Source organism: Psammomys obesus, unplaced genomic scaffold (genome assembly GCF_907164565.1).
Source record: "Psammomys obesus unplaced genomic scaffold, mPsaObe1.curated_primary_1811, whole genome shotgun sequence".
NCBI classification, from domain to species: domain Eukaryota; kingdom Metazoa; phylum Chordata; class Mammalia; order Rodentia; family Muridae; genus Psammomys; species Psammomys obesus.
The window spans coordinates 542276-563063 of NW_026586550.1; the positions used below are offsets into that span (position 1 = coordinate 542276).

The 20788-nt window shown below is 37.7% G+C and overlaps 1 pseudogene; it reads right to left on the bottom strand.

Moving 5' to 3' along the window:
• Window positions 1-19465: 19465 nt before the first annotated feature.
• LOC129672647 (small nucleolar RNA SNORA17) lies at window positions 19466-19583 on the bottom strand (annotated as a pseudogene).
• Between the last annotated feature and the right edge of the window lie 1205 nt (window positions 19584-20788).

The following is a 20788-nucleotide window of genomic DNA, read 5'->3' on the forward strand; positions in this document are numbered from 1 at the left end:
CTATACTCCTGTGTCAGCTGACCTTTTTTAGATAAAGCCCCACAAAAATATGCACAAGCTGATCTAATGTAGACGTTTCATTGGCAATCCAAAACAATTGCTTTCCATTTGATTCTATAATATACTTTCAGATTAGCAATCAATATTATCAATTACATATACCTCGTCACCCGGAAGCTTACTAAACTCTATTGTTTATAATTTCCATGAAAGTTTTACTCTATGGGCATTGATTGACTAATTTGTGTTTGTAACTCAAAAATACATCTCTTCTCTTTAGAGACTGGGGGTATTTGGATTAATATTTTGACTTTGTCACTGTTTTTTTTTTTTTTTTTTTCCCCTTGGCAATCAGCTCCCCTAGCTCGATCAAAGTCACCTTATGAATTAATGAAACGTTCTTTTAGTTTTTTTTAACTTTTATTAATTACACTTTATTCATTTTGTATTCCCCCATAAGCCCCTCCCTCCTCCCCTCCCGGTCCCACCCTCCCCCCCTTTCTGCATGCATGCCCCTCCCCAAGTCCACTGATAGGGGAGGTTCTCCTCTTCTTTCTGATCTTAGTCTATCAGTTCTCATCAGAAGTGGCTGCATTGTCAGGGTTCTAGGTTATCTCCATGAATTGGAGTATGAGTCTCTGAGAAGTTCCCTGTGTTCAAATTTTCTTGTTCTTTTGCTCTCCTTGTGGAGTTCCTGTCCTCTCCAGCTCTTACTATTTCCCACTTCTTACATATAATTCCATTCATTCTGCCTGTCAGTTGGCCATCAGGCTCAGCATCTGCTTTGACAGTCTGCAGGGCAGAGGCTTTCAGAGGCCCTCTGTGGCAGGTTTCGAGGTTGTTTCCTGTTTTCTTCTTCTGACTTTCAGAGGCCCTCTGTAGCAGGTTCCGAGGTTGTTTTCTGTTTTCTTTTTCTTCTGATGTCCATCCTCTTTGCCTTTCAGAATGGGGATTGAGCATTTTTAGTTAAGGTCCTCTCTTTTGCTTAGTTTGTTTAGATGTAGATTTTAGTGGGTTTATTCTATGTTGTATGTTTATATGAGTGAGTATATACCGTGTGTGTCTTTTTGCTTCTGGGACAACTCACTCAGGATGATCCTTTCCAGGTCCCACCATTTACATGCAAATTTCATGATTTCCTTATTTTTCATTGCTGAGTAATACTCCATTGTATAGATGTACCACATTTTGTGCATCCATTCTTTAGTTGAGGGGCATCTGGGCTGTTTGCAGCTTCTGGCTATTACAAATAAAGCTGTTACAGACATGGTTGAGCAAAAGTCCTTTTTGTGTACTTGAGGCTCTTTTGGGTATATGCCTAGGAGTGGTATGGCTGGATCTTGAGGCAGTGCTATTCCTAGTTGTCTGAGAAAGTGCCAGATTGATTTCCAGAGTGATTGTACCAGTTTACATTCCCACCAGCAGTGGAGAAGGGTTCCCCTTTCTCCACAACCTCTCCAGCATGTGTTGTCACTTGAGTTTTTTAATCTTGGCCATTCTGATGGGTGTAAGGTGAAATCTCAGGGCTGTCTTGATTTGCATTTCCCTAATGGCTAATGAGGTTGTGCATATCTTTAAGTGCTTCTCTGCCATTCGATATTCCTCTACAGAGAATTCTCTCTTTAGCTCTGTTCCCCACTCTTTTAGTTTTAAAAGTATTGTTATAACTAAAAGATATTTGTTTCATCTCACTATTCCAATACTCTTTCAGAAACTTGGAAATTATAGAAAAAAGTCATTAAAATTATATTCTCTGTGATGGAGAGATGGCTCATTGGTTAAGAGCACTGACTATTCTTCCAGAGTTCAATTCCCAGAACCAACCAGGCAGCTCACAATTGTCTGCAAAGCCAGTTACAGAGATTCTAACATCCTCATACAGACATATATGCCAGCACAACAACAACAACACCTACTCCCATATATGCATAAATATATAATATATATTATATATTTATAGATGTAAATATATATAAATTATATATAATAGTATATATTATATGGAATATTATATATTCTATATAATATATATATTATATAAATATATATTTATATATTTACATTTATATATGCACCACCCCTATCATTTAGGAAGTTGCACAGTTTTTCAAAGAGTTCTATCAAGAACCATGTATGAACACTAATTGCACATATTTTTCAACACCCAGTGTCAGATAAAATTTGCTTTATAATACATTTCTTAAAAGGTTATTTGATTCAGGTGGCACACACCTGTTATCCCAGCACCCAGGGAGGCAGAGGCAGATAGATTACTACTCTGACTTCAAGGCCAGACTGGCTTACAATGTGAATCCAAGATACCCAAGGCTACACAGAAATCCTGTCTTGAACCAAAAAGCCAAAACCAAAACCAAAACTAAACAAACAAAAAGATTACCTGACCTGATTCATACAGACAATGAGTCCAAAATGTTAAAAGTCAAAGTATATTCATGTTCACAGTAACTGAGGTAAACTGTGAAAACGTTTTTTTTCCTCAGATGATGAGATGCGATGAGAGCCATACCCAATCTTTACTAATACATGGCTTGGGCTGAGCCCAGAGAATTTCTACCTAAGTATCCCTGGGCCTAAACCTGGAAGCTTCTAGCCTCCATACAATCTCATCTTTATGCCTGTACCTTGAAGTTTTCAGCTTCCAGTCTCTTTCTGCTCACCTAGGCCTAGATTGTTTTCAGCCACTGAGATATACTGCTGAATAAACTCATCCTTTCCAGTTATTTTTTTCCTGAAATATGACTGGATGATTTGACTCAGTTATTCTGGCCCAAAATTCCTCTTCAAACAGTCTAATTCAAATTGGCTTCTCTTAGCTTCTCACTGTATTGTTCTGCTTTGAAAAATGTCCTCTGAACTGCACCACTATATCCTTTACTGACTTCATGAGCTGAACTCTACTGTACTCATCTCTACTTTCTGTCTTTTCTATCCCCTACCTCTTCTCTGTGGAGCTCTGAAGTAGCTTCTCTTTCCTGTCATTTCTCATAAGAGTTGGAGTATCCCATCTCTGACTCATTCCTTCAAAAATTTCTCTGATTCATCACTTTGCCCCTCAATTAGATGTCATTATTCAGGATCAAATGTGTGTACTAAAGAGATATCTATATTCCAGTCAAAGGACTTAAAGGTGTGTACAAAGGACATGTCTGTATTTCTGTCGACATTACAAGGCTTAGGTCTTTGGATGTGATCCCTTGATGGAGCAACCATGTTGCTAGGTTAAAATTCCTTTAGAAATTGTCAACAGCTTAGTTTGCAGCAGTTTTACACTGAGGGACTTTAAGTTAAAGAAACAATCTACTCAAACTGAGAACTCACAGATTCTTTATAATAACATGCTCAGTCTACGTTTAGTTTTTGATTCCACAGTTGTTTTGCAATGTTACAGATGTAAAATACTATGCATGAGCATCATTTCTGTGAAGTCCTGCTAATGCTCAAATATGGATGAACAGAAAATGCTAAAGACAGAATACATTGGGTATTTGAGGATGATGTGACCACTAAACAGATAAGGAGCTGCAATCTGAAGAAAGTCCTCAGTGATTCTTATGGGCTAATAAGGGTCCTGAAAATCATCACTGCCAGTTGTTAGTAAAAAAGTTCACTGTAATTTGTGAATTATTTTTTAGAGTACTCATTAGAAAGATTGAAAGCAGAGAACAAACGCTGAGAGATTTTCATTGAACAGCAGGATTCAAAACATTTACTCACTTTCAAAATACTTTTTCTTTGTTATTCAAGTGTGAGTCTTGATATATAGCTCAGTTGTTGTGAAACGTCCCTCTCCTGAAAGAAAACTCTGTATTGGTGTCGTTGCTACTACAAAAATTGGACATGATAGCACATGTTTATAATCCAATGACTCAATGTGTGGAGGCTGATAAGCAAAAGTATAAGGTCATCCAGAGAGAAAAAGAAAGAAAGACTGAGGAAAGGAGGGAAATAGGGAGGGAGGAAGAGAAGGAGAGAGATAAAGAGAGTAAGCAAGAAAGAGAGCTGTAAGCTACAGAATAAGGAGCAAGGAGCATTCTGTCTCAAGACCAATGCTTTTACCCTTAGAAAAGGGTAAAAGAAACATTTTCTTTTTTTTCCTACTGTTTTACATTTTAAAATTTTTAAATTATTTTAATTATGTAACTGTGGTTTCTGCACAGGAGTGCAGGTGCCCATGGACACTAGAGATATTGGATCACCTTAATCTTGGTTTATAGGTTGTTGAAATTGATTCTGAGAGCTGAACTTGGGTTATGTGCAAAAGCAATTTGCATTCTTAACTACTTAACCATCTATACAGCCCCAAGAAGATTTTGAGGAAGACAGAGAAAAATGAACTTTCTCTGGTCCATGATGTTAGAGGGAGACTAAGATACTGTCTTATAAGGCAGAGGTAGTGTGGTGATTTCCCTTTTTATAATTTTTAATTATTTATTTACTTTATACCACTATCATAATCCCCCCTCCTCTTCTTCACAGCCCACCCTCCCTAGTTGTTACTCTTATATTCCGTTCCCTACTCCTTAGAGAAGTGGAGGCCCTGCTACCCATCCACCCACCCCTGCATACCAAGTCACATCAGAACTGAGCACTTCCTCTTCCCCTGTGTCCTGATGATGCAGCTCTGCCAGGAGAAAGAGGTCGAAAAATTATGTTTTGTTCTTTTGTTTTGTTTTGGTTGAAAGACTTTTCATATCTGCTTCTATTTCCTCTGGGGATATAGGACTGTTAAAATTGTTAATCAGATCTTGATTTAACTTTGGTAAATGGAATCTATCAAGAAAATTGTACATTTCATTTAGATTTTCAACTTTTGTGGAATACAGGCTCTTGAAGTAGGACATAATCATTCTTTAGATTTCCTCTGTGTCTGTTGTTCTATTCCCCTTTTCCTTTCTGATTTGAATATTATCTCTCTGGCATTTAGTCCATTTGGTTTACTCTAACCAAGCAAGTGAAATACCTTGAATCGCAAGAACCTCAAGTCACTGAAGAAAGAAATTGAAGAAGATATCAGAACATTGAAAAACCACACAAGCTCATAGATTGATATGATTAACATAGTAATAATGATCATTTTACCAAAAGCAAGGTACAGATTAAATGCAATTCCCATCAAAATTTCAACAAAATTCTGTACAGACTTTGAAAGAGCAATTCTTAACTTCATACAAAAAAAAAGGGTGTAGCAAAAAACAATCCTGTACAATAAATGATCTTCGGGAGGTATCACCACCCCTGATTACAAGTTGCACTACAGGGCAATAGTAATAAAAACTACATGGTATTGTAAAAACAGACAGGTTAATCAATGGAAATGAATCAAAAATACACAAACAAACTGACACAACTTGGACACTTAATTTTTGACCAAAAAGCCAAAATTATGCAACAGAAAAAAAGAAAGCATTTCAGGAAACTCCACCAAGAAAATATCTTAATTCTGAACATCTGCACACAAAATACAAGGACAGACACATTTGCAAAAGAAACATTAATAAAGCTTAAACCACACATTGATCCCTACACATTAATAGTGGGAGAGTCCAACATTCCACTCTCACCAAAGGACATGTCAATGAAACAGAAACTAAACAGAATGAAAATGACATTAACAGATGTCATGAATCAAACGGACCTAACAGATATCTACAGAACTTTTCACCCAAACACAAAAGACTATACCTTCTTTTCATCACCTCATGGAACTTTCTCCAAAATGGACCAAATAGTTGGTCACAAAGCAAACCTCAGCTGATGTGAGAAGATTGAGCTAATCCAACAACAGAAATAGCAAAAAGCATATACACACATGGAAACTGAATAATTCTCTACTCAATGACACCTGGGTCAAGGAAGAAATAGAGAAAAAATTTAAAGACTTCCTAGTATTCAATGGAGATGAAAGGCCCAACATACCCAAACTTATGGGACACCAGGAAAGCAATGCTAAAAGGAAAATTCATAGCACTAAGTGCTTTCTGAAAGAAATTGGAGACAGTGAATACAAGAAACTTAATGACACATCTAAAAGCCCTAAGGGAGGGGGGATAAGAAGAAGAAGACACATCCAGAAGGAGTAGCTGGCTGGAAATAATAAAACTCGGGGCTGAAATCAATCAATTAGAAACAAATAAAACAATTCAAGAGTCAATGAAACCAAGAACAGATTCTTTGAGAAAATCAACAAGATAGACAAACCCTTAGTCAAACTAAGAGGCAGAGAGACACTATCCAAATCAACAAAATCAGAAATGAAAAGGGAACATAACAACAGACACTGAGGAGATACAAAGAATGATTAGGTCTTACTTCAAAAATCTATATGTCACAAAAATTGAAAATCTAAATGAAACAGACAGTTTTCTTGATAGAGTCTACTTACCAAAGTTGAATCAAGCTCAGGTAAAAAAAGCCCAAGGACAGATGGTTTCAGCTTAGAGTTCTACCAGACCTTCAAAGAAGAACTAATATGAATTCTCTTCAAGCAGCAACTCCACAAAATAGTAACAGAAGAAACATTACCAAACTCATTCTGTGAGGTCCAGGCACTTTGATACCTAAACCACACAAAGACCCAATAAAGAAAGAAAACTTTAGACTCATTACCCTTATAAACATTGACAATACAATACTTGTAAACTGAATCCAACAACCCATCAAAGATATATTTCAAAATGACCAAGTAGGCTTCAAATCAGGCATGCAGGGGACCAATCAACGTAATCTACCAAATTAAAAAATGTAAAGAAAAATGACAATATCTAATATTATTTCATATTTAAAGTCTTAGAGTGATTAGAGATAAAAGGCACATAACAAAAAATAGTAAAGGCACTATACAGCAAACCTATAGCCAACATCAAACTAAATGGAGAGAAACTTAAATCAATTCCACTGAAATAGGGGGAAAGGAAAGGCTGCCCACTGTCTCTGTGTCTCTTCAATAGCACTTGATGTCCTAGCTAGAGCAATATGACAACTAAAGGTAAGCAAGTAGATACAAATCAGATAGGAAGAAGTGAAAGTATCACTATTAACAGATATGATAGTATACATGGATAACCCCAAAAATTCTACCTACAGCTTAGAAACAACTTCAGCAAAGTGGCTGGATACAGAAATAAAAAAAAATAAAAAATAAAAACATCAGTAGCCCTCCTGCATTCAAGAGTCAAATGGCTGAAAAAGAAATTAGGGAAACAATAGCCACCAAAAATAAATAAATAAATAAATAAAAAATAAAAAAATCTTGTTATAACTCTAACCAAACAAGTGAAACACCTTTATGAAAAAAATTTCAAGTCTCTGAAGTAAAAAATTGAAGAAGATGGAAAGATCTCCCATGCTCATGGATCTCTAGGATTAACATAGTGAAAATGGCCATCCTACCAAAAGCAATCTACAGATTCAATGCAATTCCTTTCAAAATGCCAACACAATTTTTTACAGACCTTGAAAGAACAGTTCTCAATTTCATATGGAAAAACAAAAAAACCCAGAATTGCTAAAACAATTATGAACAATAACAAATCTTCTGGCGGTATCTCTATCCCTAATCTCAAAATGTACTATAGAGCAACAGTAATAAAAACTGCATGGTACTGGCATAGAAATAGACTGGTAGATCAGTGAAATTGAATAGAAGACCTAGAAATAAACCCACACACCTATGGACACATGAAATTTATAAAGAAACCAAAACCATACAATGAAAAAAAAAAAAAAGATAGCATCTTCAACAAATGGTGCTTGACTAACTTGATGTCTAAATGCAGAAAAATGTAAATAGATCCATATTTATTACCCTGCACAAAATTAAAGTCCCAGTGGATCAAAGACCTCAATATAAAGCCAGACACACTAAATATGTTAGATGAAAATGTGGGGAAGAACCTTGATCTCCTTGGTACTAGAAACAACTTCCTGAACAGAGCACCAATAGCGCAGCCTTTAAGATCAACAATTAATAAATGAGAACTCATGAAACTGAAAAACCTCTGTATAGCAGAGGGGACACTGTCAACATAGCAAAATGACAGCCTAGAGACTGGGAAAATATCTTTGCCCACCCTATATCCAACAGAGGTCTAATATCCAGAATATGTAAAGAAATATATAAAGAACTCAAGAAATTAAACACTGACAAACCAAATAATCCAATTAAAAATTGGAACCCTTCTCCATTGCTGGTGGGAGTGCAAACTTGTACAATCACATTGGAAATCAATCTGGTGCTGTCTGAAAATTGGGGATAGGACTACCTCAAGATCCAGTTATACCACTCCTGGGTATATACCCAAAGATGTCCCACCATTCAGTTAGGACATTTGCTCAAATATGTTCATAATGGCTTTATTTGTAATAGGCAGAATCTGGAAACAACCTAGTTGTTCCTCAATGGAGAAATAGAAACAGAAATTGTGGTACATCTACACAATGGAATACTACTCAGCTATTAAAAACAAGGAAATCATGAAATTTGCAGGCAAATGGATATAAAACATCCTGAGTGAGGAGGACGATCTCCAGAAGTAAAAAGAGAAGACAGAAACAGAAAGACAGGCATGGTATACATTCACTAATAAGTAGATATTAGCAGTACAATATAGGATAGCCATCTACAGACCTAAAGAAGCTTAACACTAAGGAGGACCCTAGGGAAGATGCTTAAGTCTCATTTAGAATGGCAAACAGGATAGACTCTAGAAGAGGTGGAAGAGAGGAAATAGGCTGGGAGTCTACTCTAGAGGGAACTCTAAAAGAATTCACCTAACAAAGGATCAAAGCAGATGATGAGATTCAGGACCAAACTTTAAGCAAAGCACAGGGAGTCTTACGGAGGAAGAGAGGGATGGTATTAGAGGGACATGGAGAGGACAGGATCCCCACAAGGAGACCAACAAAACTAAAAGTTCTGAACCCAGGGGTTCCTGCAGAGACTGTTGCATCAAATGAGGACCGTGCACGGAGAGGAGCTAGAACCCCTGCTCAGATGTAACCCATAGGCAGCTCAGTCTCCACTTGGGTTCCCTAGTAAGGGGAGCAGGAGCTGTCTCTGACATGAACTAGGTTGCCTGCCCTTTGATCACTTCTCCCTAGAGGGGCAATCTTACTAACCCACAGAGGTAGAAGATCTATGCAGTCCTGACTATACTTAATAATATTGGTCAGATAGTAGGGGAAGAGGACTCTTTCAGTGGACCAGGGGAAGGGGAGAATGAGGGATGGTGGGGTTGGGAGGAGATGAGGGAGGGGACTACCATCAGGATATAAAGTGAATAAATGGTAAAAAAAAAAAAAACACAATTTTTAAAAGCATCTTCAACAAATGGTGCTGAGTGAATTGGGTGTCTACATATAGAAAAATGCAAATAGATCCATATTTATCACCCTGCACAAAACTAAAGTCCAAGTGGATCAAAGACCTCAATATAAAACCAGACACACTAAATCTAATAGAAGAGATAGTAGGGAAGAGCCTTGAACTCACTGGCACAGGAGACAACTTCCTGAACAAAACACCAACAGTTCAGACACTAAGATCAATGATTAATAAATGGGACCTCGTGAAACTGAAAAGCTTCTGCAAGGCAAAGGACACTGTCAATATAACATAATGGCAACTTACAGATTGTGAAAAGATCTTCACCAACCCTACATCTGACAGAGTGCTAATTTCTAAAATATATATAAAGAACTCAAGAAATCATACACCAAAACAAACAAACAAACAAACAAACAATCCAATTAAAAAATGGGTACAGAGCTAAACAGAGAATTGTCAACAGAGGAATCTAGACTGGCAAGAAGCACTTAAAGAAATATTTAATATCTTTAGTTATCAGGGAATTGCACATTAAAATGACTCTGAGTTTCAATCTTTTACTCATCAGAATGGCTAGGAACAAATATCAAGTGACAGCACATGTTGGTGAGGATGTAGAGCAAGATGAACACTCCTCCATTGCTGATGGGACTGCAAACTTGTACAACTACTTTAGAAATCAATCCGGTGCTTTCTCAGAAAATTGGAAATAGCTCTACCTCAAAACCCAGCTATATACCACTCCTGGTCATATACCCAAAATGTGTTCCAGCATACAAGGACATTTGCTCAACCATGCTCAAAGTAGCTTTATTCGTAATAGCCAGCATCTGGAAACAACCCAAATTTTCTCAACTGAAAAATACATAAAGAAATTGTGTTACAGTAACAAAATGGGATACTACTCAGCTATTAAAAAAGAAAAACAACAACAACAACAACAAAAAAAAAACCACAAGGAAATCATGAAATTTGCACGCAAACGGGTAGAATTAGAGTTGATCTTCCCTAATGAGGTAACCCAGACTCAGAAAGACAAACATTGTATGTACTCACTTAGAAGCAGATATTACTCCTATACTACAGGATAACCATACTACAATTCATAGATTCAAAGAAGATAAGTAACAAGGAAAACCCAAGGAGTGGAAATAGAATAGGTAGCAGAAGTGGTTGAAGCAAGTGATCAGGGTTGAAGAATGAGAAGAGAGAGAAATGAAGGTATAGACCATACTGTGGAAAGGAGGAGGGAGGACAGAGGGCTTGCAAATGGAGGAGAACCATGAGTGGAGACATCTCTGAAAGAAGTGGGAGACCTAAGAAAGGTTAAGTTCCGGGGAGGATGTGCGGTAACTCATGCTGAGACTCTTAGTAGCAGGGATCATAATAACTGAAGAGGCCACCATCTCACTAGATTGGACTCCTAGATGAAGGAAGGGAACACCAAACCACTCACAAAAACATATACTCATAGTTTACCCTGCTTTCGAGATGTGCAGAGGTAAAGTTAAAGCAGGTATTGGGGGAATGTCTAATCCATCCCTGGCCGAACCTGAGACACAGCCCACAGAAGAGCCAACACCTAATAGTACTGACAGTACTCTTCTATGCTTGCAGATAGGAGATTAGCATAGCTTTCCTCTGAGAGGTTCGACCCAGCAGTGGATCTAAACAGATGCTGATACTCACAGCCAAACATTGGGCATAGCTCAGAGAATCTTGTAGAAAATAGGAGAAGACTAGAATGACCCAGAGGAGATAGGAGCTCCACATGAAAACTAACAGAGCCAACTCTCTTGGACACAGGGAGGGAGGCAGCTAAGCAGAACTAACCAAGGACCATGCATGGACAAGACCTAAGACCCTTACACATACATAGACAATGAGTAGCTTGACCAACATATGGGTATCCTAGAAAGAAGAGAGGGACTGTTTCTGATATGACTCAGTTGACTACTTTTCAGTCACTTCCTGCTGGTAGGGCTACCTTGCCAGGCCACAGGGGAAGAAGATGCACTAAGTCCTGATGCTACTTGATGTGCTGGTATGAGGTGGTAGGGGGTGAGGTTCCTCTTATCTGAGGCACAGGGGAGAGGGAGAATTGGGAGGGAGTAAAAAAAGGTTCACAATAAATAAATAAATAAATAAATAAATAAATAAATAAATAAATGAAATGTCTGAGTCTTTTATTTTTTTAAAAATATGTTCTTAAGCCATTAGTACGAGTACTGAGAAGGAAGCAATGCACAAGCCAAATATTAGCACTCACTTGAGAATAAGTAACTCATATTATTACACACATAAACTTAAATGAATACTTCCTCTTTTTCAAATTCTGACTAGAGATTGCATTATGTAAAACACTGAGTAAAATTTATTGCAGGTGACAGATTTTTAGAGAAAGGGAGAAAGCTGTACACAGTATAAATATGCAAATGTGAAAATTGGTATAAACTAAATACCTATTCACATAGAAGGCCATTTTGAATTATAGATGCATTGGACTCTTCCAGTTCCCACATAGTCTCCCATTATATCTCCATAATGTCATAGATTATCCTAACCACAATTATTTAATTGACTTTCATAATTACAGCTGGTAATGCAGTTATATCATTAAAAGACTTTTCTTTTTGAAATACCCAATTCAAAATGTTATGTAAAACTCTGTTTGGTTTCTACTCTAATGGACACTATGTCTGCATCTAGCATTTCTATATAGTGAGTCCTGACACCTTCTCTCATTTGAATGATGTTATTAGCTTTTTAAATGAGGTAAATGTTCTTCAAAACATTATAAATTACACTTAAGTATCTGGTAATGTGTTTAAATGGGCACCACACCAACAATGTCTTGGGGAATCAATAATGAAGCTTAATTCAATCTACTCCAGCTCTGCTTGCTAGTACAGCATTTAAAAATTTAACACTATTTAAAGTGTTGAGAAATTTCCTGGCATCTTTAATAGCTGCTTTTATAGCTGCCTTTCCCTTCTTATGTAAGCATTTCAGAGCTCATTGTGGTTTTCATTCTTTTTTGGTTTTCCCCATTGAGAATACCTATTTTAGCCCATCATTTATTACTGAATATCCTGGCAGAAGAAAATTAGGTCCACTAATCAGATATAACTGCAGGGAACACTTTAGGTAGAGTCAGGATTCAGCCTTTATTATTCTAGAAATCAAGCATACAAAAGTAGAGAAAAATGTGGTGTTCCAGGGGTGTAAACAAACACCTGGAAACAACATGGAGTTACCCTGGGAGGATGTCAGTCTTGACCTTTCCACTAACTCACAGTTTCAGCTAACATTTTTGTGACTTTTGTCCCTATGTCAAATGAGATTTTTAAAACAACAAAGTAGACTCCTAAATTTCTATCAATTTACATTTCTGCCATTGAGTTAGCCATCAACTATACCAAGACAGCATAGAGATTTTTGACAAATAATAATAAAGCAGGGTGCACTGAAGAAACATTGATGTTTTCAAGATCTCAGACTTTAAATGTAGTAAAGAAGTTCAGAATTAAAATTTAGTAAGTGAATTTTGGGGAAAAGGACATTTCTGTATTCTAAATTATTTTAACATGTACATTGATATTCATCTGTCAGCTATCTGTGGCTATCTATCACCTGTTTATCAATCATCTGGCTTTCCTTTATTTTCCTCCAAAGTCTGTGGATGTTTTTATTTGTCTGGTTTTTATTATAGGTAGATTTTTAAAAATTAAACTTTCCCACTCCCCTCCAAATTCTCTCTCTCTCTCTCTCTCTCTCTCTCTCTCATTAGGATACAAACAAGCATCTAAAATAATAAAATAAAATGAGAACAAAAATCCATTTATTTCTTAAGTAAACCTAAGTAGTTTTATCCTTACTGATAATTCCCAAAAGTTAAAGAACTGAAGATTTTGCTCTTTTCCTAGCATAATTTTTGAGATTCTCAACTTACCAGAAATTTCTCTGTGTAGAATTTACTTTCTTTCTAATTGCCACAGAGGGTTTCTACAGCTCTCTCAAATCAAACATGTCTAACAACATGAATATTGTAATTTTTGTTATGTTTTTATAAATGAAAAATAGGAAGTGATTTCATGTAAGTTAAAATAAAAATATAACTCCTCATGTATGTAACAGTAAAATTTAAGAGGCTTTGTAATTTAGTGTAGCTCTGACAAGGACTATCCTTAATTTTTGCTGGCTCATTGAATGTCATAGGTCCCTATACACATTTCAGAATTGTTTGTCCAAATAAAGCAGGTTGCATAAACAAAAATCAGTTTGTTGTTTGAAGATAAATGTTAGCACCTTAATAGCAGGCATCTAGACTGCATTTGTAGAAAGTACCAAAGAAATGCTTTGTTATGCACATCTTATCAGGAGGCTCTTCTAAGAATAATCATCTCGGAGTTCAGGTGGATATTTTAAATTGGAAAATCTGCTTGGTCTTCATGTAGGTTGTCTGGTGAGTGTGTGTGTGTGTGGGGGGATGTTTCTAACATGACTCTATTGCCTGCTTTTGGATTACTTCTGCCTGGCAGGGTTGCCTTGCCTGGCCTCAGTCAATGAGGATATGTTCAGTCCTAATGTGACTTGATGTGCTGGGGATGGTTGATACTTGGTGAGGGGAGCTCCTCTTTTCTGAGAGGAGGGAAGGGGAAGAAGGGAAAAGAGAAGGAGAGGAAGGGCAACTGGTAGGAGAAAAGGGAGGGGTCACCCTTGAAATGGAAATAAACTGAAATAAAATTAAAATTTTAAAAATATCCTGTTATTCTTTAAATCTTTACGTACTCAAAACAAAACCTGAATATAATTTTTAAAAGCACTATCTGAGAGGCAGAGACAGATGGATATCTGTGAGCTCAAGGCCAACCTAGTCTACAAAGTGAGTCCAGGACAGCCAAGGCAACACAGAGGAACCCTGTCTCAGAAAACAAACAAAAATATCTAAGCTGGAATAATAATAAAAACACATAGCTATTACCATACAAAAACAACCATCAACGGATATAGTAACATGGATTAACTTCTTTATATTCTCTTATTTTGTATTTTTTTATGATGGTGATGATTTTTTCTTTCAGTCTTTTTAAATAATCAAGTAGATTTCCTATTTTTTTTTAAAGTTAGTACAGTGCCACATAGGAAGATTTCTGTTAGACATGGAGAAAAAAAAGAGTGAAGTAATACTATTATTTGATTCCAACTTGTTTGTGATTATGCTGAACAGACTTTTATTGGAATACAATTATACTGCATGGAGTACCAAGAAATTTTTAAACAATATTATCAAAATGAATAGAGTGTGAAAATGAGTGTTGATTTCTAATTAGTATAGAGAAATGAACACTAAACTTGATTTTGATTAATATGAATGCAATTTGTAAACACATGTACAAACCCAACCTGAATATTCTTGCTGTGCTGTCTTAGGTTATTCTCACATTTTTTAAGATAACTACTTCTATGAGAAAACTCAAAAACAAAACAAAACAGGTTAAGTATATTTCTTTACTCTCCTGATTATTGAAGCAGAACTAAGCTTTGCAACTCTTGATGCAATTTACACACATTTTAAAATATATATATATATATATATATATATATATATTTCTAGAGAGAGGAAGGGAGAGAAAGAATGCAGCCTATAAATATATCATTATTAAAGAATAAATAAAAATTTAAGACATTACCACAAAAATCACCTTCTCCTTTTAAGAGCATGTTTCAATCAAAAGAAATGACTACACAATATATAGCAAACATGTAAGTAAATTCATGAGTAATGCATATATGGAGTAACAGTGAAATTTCTTCTTTTTCTATATTGTTGTCTTGGTTGCTTGTTTTATTACTGTGTTAAGGCATTTTGATCAAGATGACATATAGAAGAGTGAAGAAAGACTTTACTGGGGCCTCTATTTCCAGAGCTTAATTCCATGACCACAAGAAAAAGAAATATGGAAACAGGTAGAAGGTGGCAGGCAAGAGGCTTGTGCTACAGCACTAACTTAGAAGTTAATTCTTGATCCATAAGTAAGAGGCAGATAGAGAAGTATCTAAGAATGGCTTGGGGTTTGAAACCTCAGATCCTACCACTGGAGTCTCCTGTACTACAACAAAGCCACATCTCCTAATCTTCCCCAAGCAATTCCATCAATTACAGAACAAGCATTTAAATATATGAGCCTGTATGGACCATTCTTATTTCAACAACCTCACCTTTATTTTCATTCTCAACTTCTAATATGTCATCAGTTTGTATAATTCCTGGTTTTCTATGCCTATAAAGATACTGAATTCAGTCATCATAGAGGCACATACATAGTTATGTGCATATACAAATACATACATAAAACAATAAGAAAACTGTAGCATTTAATAATTTTTATAAGTTTGGTTTTTCATCTAAAATACATTTTTTTTAATCTGTCCACATTTTTATGTTAGCTTTTTTTTTTTTTTAAATCTGCACAAGCTGGTGCTATGTGGATTGGGTATTGTTTAGTTTAATGTTTAGTATTCATAATGTTTACAGTTTTATGCTAATTAAAATAAAATTAATTCTTTAATTCCTCAGGTATACTGGAAGAAAAATCTTGAACTTGACTGATAGTATCCATTTCAGAAGATAAGATGCAGGAAATTTCAGTAGTCACTACATTTTTCACATCAGAAATTACTTTTGATTTTTAAAGTTTGAGTTATTTTCTTATATTTTATTTTTATTTTTGCATCATCGATTTATGCACTCAATATATTTAATTGAAAAACTTCTGTACACAAATAGCACTCTTTGTAAAACTGAGAACATAAGGATCAGTAATGTACATCTATTATCTGCTCAAGTTAGAGATTTTCATTCTAATAATATGGCAAAAAAATAGACTCAACAAACTTTTAGTAATTATTTCAAAACTATTTACTGTTAATTATGGACTCATCTTCATACACATTTTCCTGATATAACTTCCTTAATAATACCTTAAATATATGGTTATTTTAAAAAGCCTTGTTAACATTTTCTTTTTGTCAAACCAGAACCTTTTTCTAAAGATTTTCTCTATAAACAATCTAATTTTGCATTTGTTATTTTTACTTCATTTTTAAAATGTTTTATGTGAGACAGAATCATATGACTCCTACTTCTGTTATTTTATTGTTTTTAAGTGTGTGTGTGTGTCTACTAGTATATCACTAAACTGATGAGTCCTTTTTTCTTTAAACGTTTTATAGATCAATTTTAATCTAGCAACAAGGAAGTTCTGGCAAGGAATCACATCTAAAGACCTTCTAGGTCTTTGTGAACTGGCTAGAATGCAGACACCACCTTTAATCCCAAACAATGAAAGAAAGGTAAATTTGAAAGTGACATCTCATTGAGGGGCAGACAAAATGAGGAATCAGAGAAAAATCTGACAGAATGAGTAAGAGATAGTATTTGCCCAAGTCTCAGGAACAGGAGAAAGAGATTCCTTAGGGGAAGGGCAAGGGGAGCAGGAAGAGTAGAGTTGAAGTCCCTGAAGTAGTGGAGTGAGAAGGTATGCCTGATAGTTTTAAAGGGACAGTTGCTATGATATAAACATTAGTTGCTGTTCAACAGGAGTAGTGCAAAGAAGTTATTATGGGAAGTTGAGATAAAGACAGACAGATAGTGTGGGAGAGCTTACTGGGGAGTGAGACAGACAGAGGGACAAGCAGAGAATGCAAGGGAAGAGGAAGAAAGGTGATTCCCTACTGCCTCTTTCTAGCAGAGAGGGAGGTGAAGACATCAGATTGCTAAGCAACCGAGAGCAGAGCTGTCTATATGCTAACAACAGTTTTAGAAAGTCAGGTTGCAGAAAGAGCAAGCCAGAGAATGAGGAGGAGCCAGATTAGAATGTACTGCCAGAACAACTCAGTCAGAAGCTGAGAGAGAAGTCAGACCTAACTGGAGAGCTTGGAGAGGAGTTTGAGCCAGAACAGCTGAGTTGAACCAGGAAGGGAGAGTTCAGATAGAGTTAGAAAGGGTAAGTTAATTCATCAGTAAGTCTTGTAGGCTGAGATCTGTAGACCTAGGTTAACAGATGGAGTCTGGAAGCTGAAGCCTTCATGGCTCAGGTTTGCAGATTATATTGTAAGGAGGCTAGAAGCTTCCAGGCCTGAACCTTGTTAGAACAAAGAAACACTCTGCATAGCCCAAACTGTGAATTCCTACAATTCTCTTCCCAACTCCCCCTCTCCTTTTCTGAGGAAATAAACAACTTTTATACTTTTTATTTGTTCTTTGTAAATTTCACACTATGTACTCCAATCCTACTCATATCTCCCTCAGCTCATCCTCCACCACCCCAACTCCCTCAAGAGAGAAAAAAATCTTGTGGAAACCATAGTTGTTTCACAGTGTACCTTTTAGTCTACACTTGGCTTGCAATGTTCATTGCAATGACACATTGGTCTGGTTCAAGGTCTCTAGCTTCTGGTACTCTGCCAGTACTGGAACCTCACTGGGACGTCACTCAGATATTCTGTTATTGCCTTTTGTCATGGAGATCCTGTAGTTCTCGATCTGTAGGACTGGACCTCTCATGAAGGACAGCAGTTCATTGATGAGGAAGATGTTGGGGTGGACCATTTCAAATCCTGTATCTGGGCCTAAGAGGTAGCTGAGCTGGCCAGACTACCAGCAGCCCTGCCTTCCTGCCTTTGGGCCAGCTCACTGGCATCCTCTGCACCCGGGCATACCTCCACCCTGCTGCCCAGGCAAGGTTTTGAAACTGGTGAGGAACATGACTGGCTTTTTTTTTTAATTAAATTTTTATTTTTATATTTAATAAATAATTTATTTAGTTTTTATTTTATTTTATGTGCCTTAATGTGAAGGGTTGTCAGACATTTTGGAAACGGGGTCACATATAGCTGTGAGCAGCCAGATGGGTGGTAGGAGTTGAACCCTGGTCCTCTGGAAGAGCAGCTGGTGATCTTAATCGCTGAGCCATCTCTCCAGCCTCTATGACTGGCCTTTTTATTCTCATAACCCCAAGGCCAACTCTCCCACCTGCCATAGGTGGCAAGGAATGCTGGAAGGGGTGAGGGCATCTCTCCCTTGTCCACACCACCACACCAGAAGACAAGAGGCAAGGCTCTTCTGTGCTTACACCCTCGAGGGATGGTTCACTTGCAACCCCTACAACCAGAGTCAGCTCTTCTGTGCTGCTCAGGCAAGGTGCTTACTACAGCTGGTGAGGGACTGGACTAGCTCTCCTGCTCTCATGATCTCAGGGCCAAGTCTCCCTTTGGATGCAGGTGGAGAGAGGAAAGAGAATAATAAGGTATCCCTCTTTCTTCCATGATACCACATGGAAGAAGAGTGGTAGGGCCAGCTCTCTCTAGTATCCTCAGGGCCAATTCTTCTGAAACTCTCACAGTGTGTGGCCCCACACTCCTTAATACTGCACCCGGCTAGGGGTAGGGTCATCTCTCCTGCTCTCATGCTTTCAGGGCCAGCTCTTCTACAATGCCCAGGTTAGGTGGGACCAGTTCTGCACAGGCCTCAAACATCAACCTCTCCCCTGGTGACAACTCACATCAGAGGTGTCCACTAGAACTTTGATGGTAACAGACCCCTGCTCCTGAAAGGCCACTGACCCAGATGTGGCCACCAGTGGCAGCACAGGCAGGGACTCCACCATGGTCCCAGGTGCTATCACTGGCTACTCATATCCCTCACAACCCTTGAGTTTTCAATTTTGCCTCTCTTTATGTTTGCACATCTTCTGTTTCTCTTTCTCTTCCATTTATCCACCACTTTGTTGCACTTCTTAGTGATGTGGGGTATCTCTGAGTGTCATGGGTTGTCCCAGGAGTGATGTCAGGAGTGCTATGTTCACATTCTTGAATTAGGGCACTAGGCAGGGGTCACCTCAGGTGTGGTCTGCCTCTCCAGGCATGTGCACCACCAGACTGGTGGTCATCTCAGGCTAGCTACTTGTCTAGGCTCCATGGCACTGGTGTGGTGGTCATCAGCTCTGGGAACCCATCTGGGCTTATGTACCAGATTGGTGGTTATCTCTGGCTATCATCCTGTCTGGACTTCCTGGTGCCAGAATGATGGTCATCTCAGACTCACCTTTTTCAGGGATTATTTGGCTCCTAATTATTCTGATATCCACAGGTCAGAACTCTGAGCTTCGGCATAGCCTTTCTCCTCTCTGCCACATACTGTCATGCATGTGATACAGTAGCCGTCTCCAGCAATCATTAGTTGTTCTTAATTCTATATCTAGTAGGAGAACCCAATAAAATCTTACCCTTCCATTGTCTATTACTGCCATTGTTCCAGTCTTGTTTATACAGCCATTTCTAAAAAAGATACCATTTCACTTCAGAATTTTTAGTATTCTGTCTCATTGAGTATTTCTTCTCCCATCTTCTGTGATGCTCCCTGAGCCCCAAATGCAGCAACAGTAAGGGAGTTGTTTCAGTTTTACCTGGGTGGCCCAAGATCTCTATATTGCATCTCCTATGGTTTCTGTCACCATCTCCGTTTGCTGTGAAGAGAAGCTTTCTTGATGGTAGGAAGCATGTATACTTATCTGTGGATATGAAAATAAACACAGGGTATATATTCACTCATAAGTGGATACTAGACAAATAATATAGGGTAAACATACTAAAATCTGTACACCTAAGGAAACTAATCAGGAAGGATTAGTTGTGCATTGGCTAAAATGCGCAATCCCCATTCAGAAAAGCAAAGAGAATGGACATTGGAGGAAGGAGAAAACAGGGAACAAGACAGGAGCCTACCACAGAGGGCCTCTAAAAGGGTCTACCCTGCAGGGTATATCTAGGTAGTTGTTGAGACTCATGGTCAAACTTAGGGCAGAGTGCAGGGAATCTTATAAAAGAATGGGGAGATAGAAAGACCTGGAAAGAACGGGAGCTCCACAAGGACAGCAACAGATCCAAAAAGTCTGGCACAGAGGTCTTTTCTGAAACTGATACTCCAGCCAAGGACCACTCATGGAGATGGCCTAGAACCCCTGCACAGAGGTAGCCTATGGCAGTTCAGTATCCAAGTGGCCTCCATAGTAATGGGGACAGGAACTGTGTGACATGAACTGATTGGCCTGCTCTTTGATCACCTCCACCTCAGGGGATAACAGTCTTATCAGGCCACAGAGAAAGACAATGCAGCCACTCCTGATGAGACCTGATAGACTAGGGTCAGAGGGAAGGGGAGGAGGATGTTCTTTTTCAGTGGACTGGAAGAGGGACACAGGTGGGGAAGAGGGAGGGGAGGATTGGGTGAGGAGGAGGGAGGTACAGGGGGAATACAAAATGAATAAACTGTAATTAATAGAAAAAAATAATTTTAAAAATTAAAAAAAAAGAAACCTTAGTGTACAGATAACCAGAATATACAAATAACTCAGGAAACAAAGATTAAAGAAACAAATG